We start from the raw sequence: 8,646 nt of genomic DNA on the forward strand, positions 1-8,646 counted from the left end.
CTTACCAACAAATGTTCCTGGGCAGCAAAGGAATCATCCTGTTTAACATTATTGTCACTTGTCATCATTAAGCAAGCGACTTCAGAAAGTAGTGGATTAGTACATACTGTAAGGATATCATGCAGAAACCAGTTAGCCCTCTGTAGACTAATAAGATCAATAGAACTCTTGGTGGTAGGCTGTGTCATAACAAAATCCTCCTTGTGCTTTCTGGCACCCAGTTCCGATCCAAACAAAATACATTTTTGACACTTGAGAGTTGGGTAGTTTTGTTTGCTTTAGATTGCTTTGTACTGTTGACTTTCTTTCCCCTATGCTATGATCCATTGCTGTGTGGTACATTGCAATGTTGTTTGGTTCAGAATACCAAAACCCTAATTTATGAATGTTACTGATGAGAATGGCATAAGAAATAGGTGTCAAAGGGATCTAAATATATATTATGTTACAAGTTTTAATAGGAATACTAATAAAGTTAAAAGTGTCATTACTAATAACTGAGAGATTTGACATGCATTACCTGATCTAAAGAAATTTATTCGAAATAAACCAAGTTTTGTGTACAGACATTGTTGCAATTTGAAGCAGCATCTTTGCTATAACAATGTAAATAACTTAGACAATTCCAGTATTGGTAGTAAAGTTGGTACTTTCCTTTGTTACAACTGTTCCTGCTGTAAAAATGTATATATACTAATAATAAATTTGTACATCCTAGTACAGAGAGGAAATATGCATTTAAACATTTTGCAACCCTCAGTACAACAAATATAGTTTATTTAAACAAATGTTGCATGTTCTGGACTTTATATAGAGAAAAGTATTGGAAGCTTAAAGAACAAATAATTGAACACCAAGCTGATATACAGAGAAGTGTTACCACTATTTCACTTGCTAAGCATATCTTAGATTGTGGTCTGGAGCATACATTTAAATTCAGGGTTATCCAAATATTGGTTAGAAACCCAAGAGGAGATGATATTAGTAGCAACTTAGAAGTGATTGAAAATAACTGGATTGTTCGACTGAAAGCCAATTGTACATCTGGTTTAAACATTGCAGTTAGCATTAAGCCAATTTTAAAACAGAAACAGATGGTGTTGAAATGATATGCGTGACCATGCTTTTAATTCTTTTTTATATATTAGTATTTTTGTATAAGCAATTCTTGTGTATGTCTTTAATTTTAAGAATGACATAATTAAGTATGGCATTTTATTGGCAGGTTGTGTATTGTGACTAATTTGAATTTAGTATTTAAGTTGTCAGTTGATATAGAGTTTATATTAATACTGATGAAAGGAATTGTCCTGAAAGCTTTGTCTTTTGAAATCATTTTTGGTGCTTGAGAGTCCAGAAGTTTTGTTTGCTTAAGATTTGTTTTGTACCATTGACTCCATTTACCGTGTTCCTGTGATCCAGTGGTATGTGGTATGTTTCACCCTTTCTCATAGCTAGGAAGTATGGCATAAGGGGATAGTTTGGTTATTCTTTTGACATATCATGGATCCACTTATTCTTGCAATTTACTTACAATTTTAACAAAAACATGTTAATTTTTTAGGCATACACATTATACATTCTGATGTTGACTTTGTTTCTAATATCTGTCATAAACCTGCATTCAGTAATATTTACTAGGACCTCTCTAGCTCACATTCTTTCAATAATTTAGTTTGAGGTCAGGTCAGTGTATTAGATTTACTACGATGACATGAAATAAAGAAAAATTTGGTTGTTCAAATAATTTAGTTGGGTGAGATGTTCTCTGACAGAGGTTATACAAAAGACCTTGCAAGTAATATTAGTGCTGAAGTTATCAATCAATGGTATAAACCCCTGTTAAGATTAGGCCTTAATGACAGAACACTGATCAACCTAACTAGCATTTGTGGTGCAATATAATGATAGTTTAGAATACATAAAAAGGATCTGTAAAACAAGTGGAATATATTTAATGTCCACAGCTTAGTCTATAACATATTAGGGGAATACTACTTTTGTTTATAAGACAGCCTTTAATGTTAAATGGTTGTTAGAAAACAATCAAATAAAAAATGTAAGTAAGGAAGCCAAACTAGGTACTACCAAGCATGGATGGTGTAAGTAGAGTTCTTATATCTTAGAGGGTGAAAGCTTAAGCTTGGATGGCAATTCTGGTTCCACTTTGAAATTACAAAGTAGCATTTTTTCTATCACTGGGGTAATCTACATTGCTAAATGCATAGGTTGCCTAGTGTTCTACATAGACAAAAAAGAACAATCTCTCAGGAAAAGGATATATGATTACTGCTATGACATTTTACTAACATATTAGCTAAGCACTCTGAAGTTTATCGATGTTTTAAAAAATATATTTGCTATAGTAGAAATAATTCCTGTGAATCCACAAGGAGACAAAATTAGAACATAAAGAATTAATATGCCAGCTTAAGCTTAATACCCCCCTCCCAGAATAAATGACATGTCTGTTTTATCAGTGCTTAGGTTAAAGACTGCCAAATTATAAAATGTTATTTGTTAATTTATTTGTTTATTACATGTTGATATACATTTTTATATATATAGTAAAATCAGTCCAGTTTTTACATATGATTTTTTATATATGTAAAATACAAGCTGTGTAGTTATGCATTTGAGTATTTGTTTATCTACTTAAATGTAAATATACATTCTTACTTTCAACAAAGACTGATTTTTTAATATTACCCATGTGCTAGCCTGTAATGTCCTGTGTACTGTTTTTCCCCATGTTTAGAATTGACATCTTGTGTCTTGGAAGAATTTTTAGGTAGCATTATTTTTAATGAATTTAGATAGTGGGAGGCTATCCCTTTACATTTTTGAAGTATTTTCAATGATCTTAAGGAAGTTATATAAGCTTAGATCAAACTTGTATTTCTTGTTCTGATAAAGCCTTTCATAATACTCTTAAAGGACAATAGTACTAAACCATTTTTTTTCCTGTTTAAAACATTTTACTGCATTTGTTGGTTAACTGTCACAGAGTAGTCTATTTAGGACTGTGCCTCTGAATCAAAATCGTTTTCTCTTGGTTTTTGGTATTTTTATTGCATGGAAGCCATTTATGTGGAATATTATTTTTAGGATCTTGCATATGTGCTTTCAGACAGGATAGAGTCTGTCTAATGTAATATGCAGAATGCTACTAAGGAAAACCTTTATTTATTTCACAGGATCTAATGTCAAATGCCGCTAGTTTATGAAGGATTCTAATGTCAAATATCTGTTGCTTAGGAAGGAAGAACCGATCTCTAAGCATACAATAATATGCATATTGAATCAGTGTGAGCATGCCATTGTTTGATTCTAACATCCGCTATATTACAATATTCTGATATGAATTAATTTTTTATACAAATATTTTGGAGAGCTTTACTAGGCCATTAGCAATCTCCTAGCTGCACTCTGCCTGTTTAGGCATATTTCTTTACCACTCTCTATGAGAGGTAAATACATTTGCACAATGCCTGTAGTAATTTCTAGTAAATAGTTTAAACTTTTAGAGTAAATACTCCTGATTGTCTAATGTATTCAAACTATGCAAATATTTTAAGTCATTTGCTGCTAGAACTGATTGTTTTGGCATCCATATGTCTAAGGTAAGGAAAATCCAGGTGCAAGGTTGAGTTTACTTTTACAGAGGATCTAGTATTCTTGTAGCAAACAGAAACAATAAAATGCTCAAAGTAGTGTCATGCAATGCAACCTGAGTTGCTAGGAGGTTTTACCTGGTGGTAGCATTTACCAATTTGAAGATGGTGTTCATAGTCATTACACAAAAGTGTTAAGACAATCAGCATAATTGAGAATAAGCATAGCCATTTATGCGAAGGTGTGATGGTCATGAATAAACTTCTGCAAAAATTTAGATGGTAATGAAACAAGAGGGTAAAAAAATGTATGTTTATTATTTATTTTATTTTACATTTGTTGACCGGGATAGTCCGACTGGATGCATGTCCGTTTTCAGCAGAGGCCCGGGGAGAAAAGCTCCAAGAAATAACAAATCAGAATAACATGTCACATATTGCAAAATAAATGCATAGATTATTTACAGAGATTAGATGGGTAGACAATACAAATTACATATAGAATATTTTCAGTGATTAGAAGAGCAAACATTATAACAAATCATCAGGTATTGTTATTCAGCGAGAGAAAATCAGATAAAATTACATAGTAGGCTACCTAGCAGATATACACATTCCAGAGACAGGTTAACCAGGCTTGATACAGTGACATAGTCAACAACTTATGGTAGTATGTCATTATTCCACCTGTTTGCAGTTCATAATCATAATTTTAATTGCTTCTACACCATCTGCAGAAAAGTTGCAAAAGGCAGAATTTTACCTTCTCTATCTACTTTGCAATTGGTCCAGATGCTTTCTCTTGCTTCTAGCTTTGCTATTTTCTGGTGTGATCTGCTTCAGTTGGCCAAGCCAAAACAGCCTGCACCAAGTACTCCTTGCCAGCCAAGAAGATGAAGATATAGACAGAGAATAACTCATCAAAGTTTTGATAATTAGGAAATCCTTGATTGGTTCAGAGTGGACAAGGATATTCTAAGGGTCTTAGCGATCATGTGTGATCCCCACACAAGTATTGAAGGGAATGTCTGGCCTTCCTATCTTTGTGGATACTAAGATATGTATAGCCTCACTAAACTTGCCACTGGGACCTTTCAGGAACATATTGGGCATTTCTAAGGCTTCTGCCTTGAGTATACATGAATACTTTTGGCAAGTATTGATCAGTAGATCCATTTCCCAGTGTCAGCTCAAGACCAAACAAAGATTATGAGTGTCTTCAATCAGGTGGCACAATTCCGTGAGGTATTTGGTTCAGTAAACTTCACCTGTGGTGCAATTAAGGCCCCATATGGTCCACAGGGGAGTGGTACATCAATATGAAGGGCTATCATTCCATCAACTGCCAGATATTGAGTGACAAATGGCAGGGTGTCACAAATGTGCCTGGCCAGCATCCTGGCAGTGCAAACAAATCCCACATCTGGCACACTAGCTCACTACCTCCTCTTTCTGCATTACATGATGTCCATGGATCATCTTGTTGGTGAGAAAAAATATTTTTTTCTTTTTATTATTGAATCTTAGTAAAATGTATTGCTTAATACAAAAAACAATTTATTTTTTATTTTATTTTATTTTACATTTGTTGACCGGGCTAGTCTGGCTGGATAACAAGTCCATTTTCAGCAGAGGCCCGAGGAGAAAAGCTCCACTTTCTACTAGTACATTACATAAGAAATATATTGCCCAAAAAATACAACTTAAGGATTAATAACACTGCAAAAGAGATATTCAACAGTAATGTAACAAGTTTTCTGAAAAAAAAAAAGAAATATACTGTTCTTCAGTTCCAACAATTTTACAGAAGAATGTATAATACATTTAATTCTAATAGTGGTAGGATCAGAAACAGGAGTTGGAGTGGAGATGAAAGGAGTAGAGGAGTAAAGAGAGTAATAAATAAGATAAATTAGTCAGGTGTGCTGCAGGAACAGAGCCAGTGGTTTTGGAAGTACAGTTTAATTTTCTGTTTGAAAAGAGGCAAAGATGTAGTCAGAGTTATGTCACTAGGTAGAAGATTCCAGTTTCTACCTACTGTATTAGTGAAAAGACAGTCACCAGCAAAGTTGTTTGACTTAATTGCTTTGGCCATTAGTTTATGAGAAGAGCGTAGTGAGTTGAGATTGTTATAGGGGATTATCAGTTGAGAAAGAATTGGGGTGTTGTCAGGTTGATGAAGTATACTATGGGCAGTAGAGAGCTGAGGGATAATTAAGTAGTTTTGGAATTCAAGCCAGCCTAGAAGTTTTAAGTTAAGACAATGGTGGGTTCTGAAGGGGTTGCCAGTGGTGAAGCGGGCAATATTGTTGTAACAGGTTGCTAATTTAGCTAGATTGCTTTTCTTAAGGTTGGTATAAATAGAGGAGGCATATAGTAGTGTAGATAAGAGATGGGATTGGGCTATTTTGGTTCTAGTTGCTGGGGTTAGAAAAGGTTTAATTCGATAAAGGGATCCTATTTTTCTGTTAACTAATTTGATGGTGTAATTAATGTGTTGATCGAAGGAGAGATTATTGTCGATAGTTACACCTAGCAGTTTTGTTGTAGAGTCGGGAGTGATGATAGTGTTAGTGTTTGAGGAGATGGAGAAATGTAATGGGGGGGTACGAGTGGTGGGGGTGAAAAGGAGAAGTTTTGTTTTTTTGGCATTAAGTAGGAGGAACCGTCTAGAGAACCATGTTTCAACAGTATTAAATATGTTTTGGGTAAGTGAGATCAGTTCTGTAGTGGATGGAGCAGAACAAATGAGGGTCGAATCGTCTGCATATTGAATGCATGTTGCTTGTGGGATAGCAGAATGAAGATCATTGATGAAGAGGGAGAAGAGAAGGGAACCAAGAATGGAGCCCTGAGGAACTCCGATGGAAATTGGCAAAAGAGAAGTGATATGGTTTTCCCATATGACTGCTTGCTGTCTGTTGCTGAGATATGATCTAAACCATTTAATAGCTAGGTTATCAAGTGAGAGAGATTCAAGAATGTTAGTTAAGAGAGAGTGATTGACCATGTCGAACGCTTTTGAGAGATCAATGAAAAGAGTAGAAGAGAGAAGATTATTGTTGCGATTTTTGTTGATAGTAACTATAAAAGAAAGAAGGGCAGTGGTGGTGCTGTGGTGAGGTCTAAAGCCATGCTGACAGGGTGCTATAATGTTGTGGAGAGATAGATATTGTACTAGTTGCTGGTGAATGCATTTCTCCATAATTTTTGCTAAGGGTGAAAGGAGAGCAATTGGTCTATAGTTGGAGTAGTCAGTAGAGTTGCCGCCTTTATGTAGCGGAATAATATGAGAGACTTTCCAGATATCTGGGATGGATCCCTCTTGGATAGTTCTGTTTATGAGTATGGATATAGAGTATGCAATTTCTTTGGCTGCTTTTTGGAGGAAAAGTGAGGGGAGCTTATCAGCTGAAGGAGTACAGGGTTTCAGTTTGTGAATGAGTCTATAGATGTAAGAAGTAGATATAGGTTTTAGAGAGAAGTTGTAAGAAGAGTTAGCTGGGTTGTTTGGGGGGTAGTAGTTGTTGGTATTCATTTGTCTAGCTATAGTTTCAGAAAAAAAAGAGTTAAAAGTATATGCAGTTAGGAGAGGAGTGTCTGGGTTGGCATTTAGTGGGGAGGGAGTTTTGGCAGTACCTGGGGAGAGGAGTCTATTCACTGAGAACCACAATTGCCTGGAGTTATTAAGATGAGTTTGCTGAAGTTCACAGTAGTATTTTTTCTTGTCTGAGATTATAGCTTTTTTAGCCTGATTTCTAAGCTGGCGGAAGTGAAGAAAATCTGGGCTATTTCTGTGGCATCTCCATTTGGTCCAGACTTTATTTCTTTTCATTTTCTTTATTTTCAAAAAAGTATTCCTTTGTTTTGACTCCCCCTTCCTATTTTTTTTTTCTTTCAGGTGAGAAATCCAAGTGGAGCTGCAGAAGATAATTTTATTTCAGCCCTGTCCTAAGCTCATATTCTCATTTGAAAGGGTATTTATCATTCTAAGGAGCTCATATTATTGTTTAGTAAAGCCATGCCTGACTGCTCATTGACATCAGTTCAGTGATTTCATAAGGCCTCATATAAGGCATAATTGCATGTTTAACTGTTTTATACAAGTAATTTTGCTTAGGAACTGTACTGAATCTTCTGAAATGGAAGATTTAATATAAAGTGTTATTTCAGGATTTGATTGTATTGAATTTGCCAACATAACATGCATTTAACATGAAATGTCTTTCTTTCAAGCTATATCTGAAACTGGTTTGCCTCCAGTTACCATACAAAACCAAGTCCTAAAAGAGGTGTCAAAAGCTAAAAATACTGCATTTACAGATCCAGATAATAACCCTGGATGCATCTTAAATAGCATGAAGCATGGATAAGCCACACCCCTAACAACATCATTCAATTTCAGTCTTCGTACATGTTATATACCAAGTGAATGGAGAACTGCTGCAGTCTTTCCTTTGTATAAGGTGGGATATTTCACACACCCAGGTAATTACAAACCCATAAGTCTGACTGGCCTCATATACAAAACCATGGATCGACTTATCATGGGACTAATCAAGCAGGGCATAGTGAACCTCAAACACTGCACCCATCTCTGTTTGGATTTGTCAAGGACAGGTAATACTTATTCAACATGGTGAATTTTTTTGAAAAGGTCACCAAAGCAATGGATGAAGGCAAAACATTACATACCACATACCTCAATCTGACTAAAACTTTGGACATAATTCCCCATTCAAGCATAGTAGAAAAGCTTAATAAACTCTCAATAAACTCATATGTCACCTACTAGATTGACAGTTTTCTCACTAACAGGTTGCAAGAAATCAAATTAGGGAAAGTTATCTCTGCAAAGAGATCAGTCACCAGTGGAGTTGTCCAGGGTTCTGAGATGTGACCTGTCCTATTTGACATCTACTTTTCTGAAGTATACATCAGCACCAAATTGTCCTGTGACAACTAGGAACAGTTATTGAATCCCCAAATGACTTAGCCACACTGATGCAAGGTTTGTTCTAAATAAATAAAT

This window comes from Protopterus annectens, chromosome 4.part1 (assembly GCF_019279795.1).
Source record: "Protopterus annectens isolate FY-2018-M chromosome 4.part1, PAN1.0, whole genome shotgun sequence".
NCBI classification, from domain to species: domain Eukaryota; kingdom Metazoa; phylum Chordata; order Ceratodontiformes; family Protopteridae; genus Protopterus; species Protopterus annectens.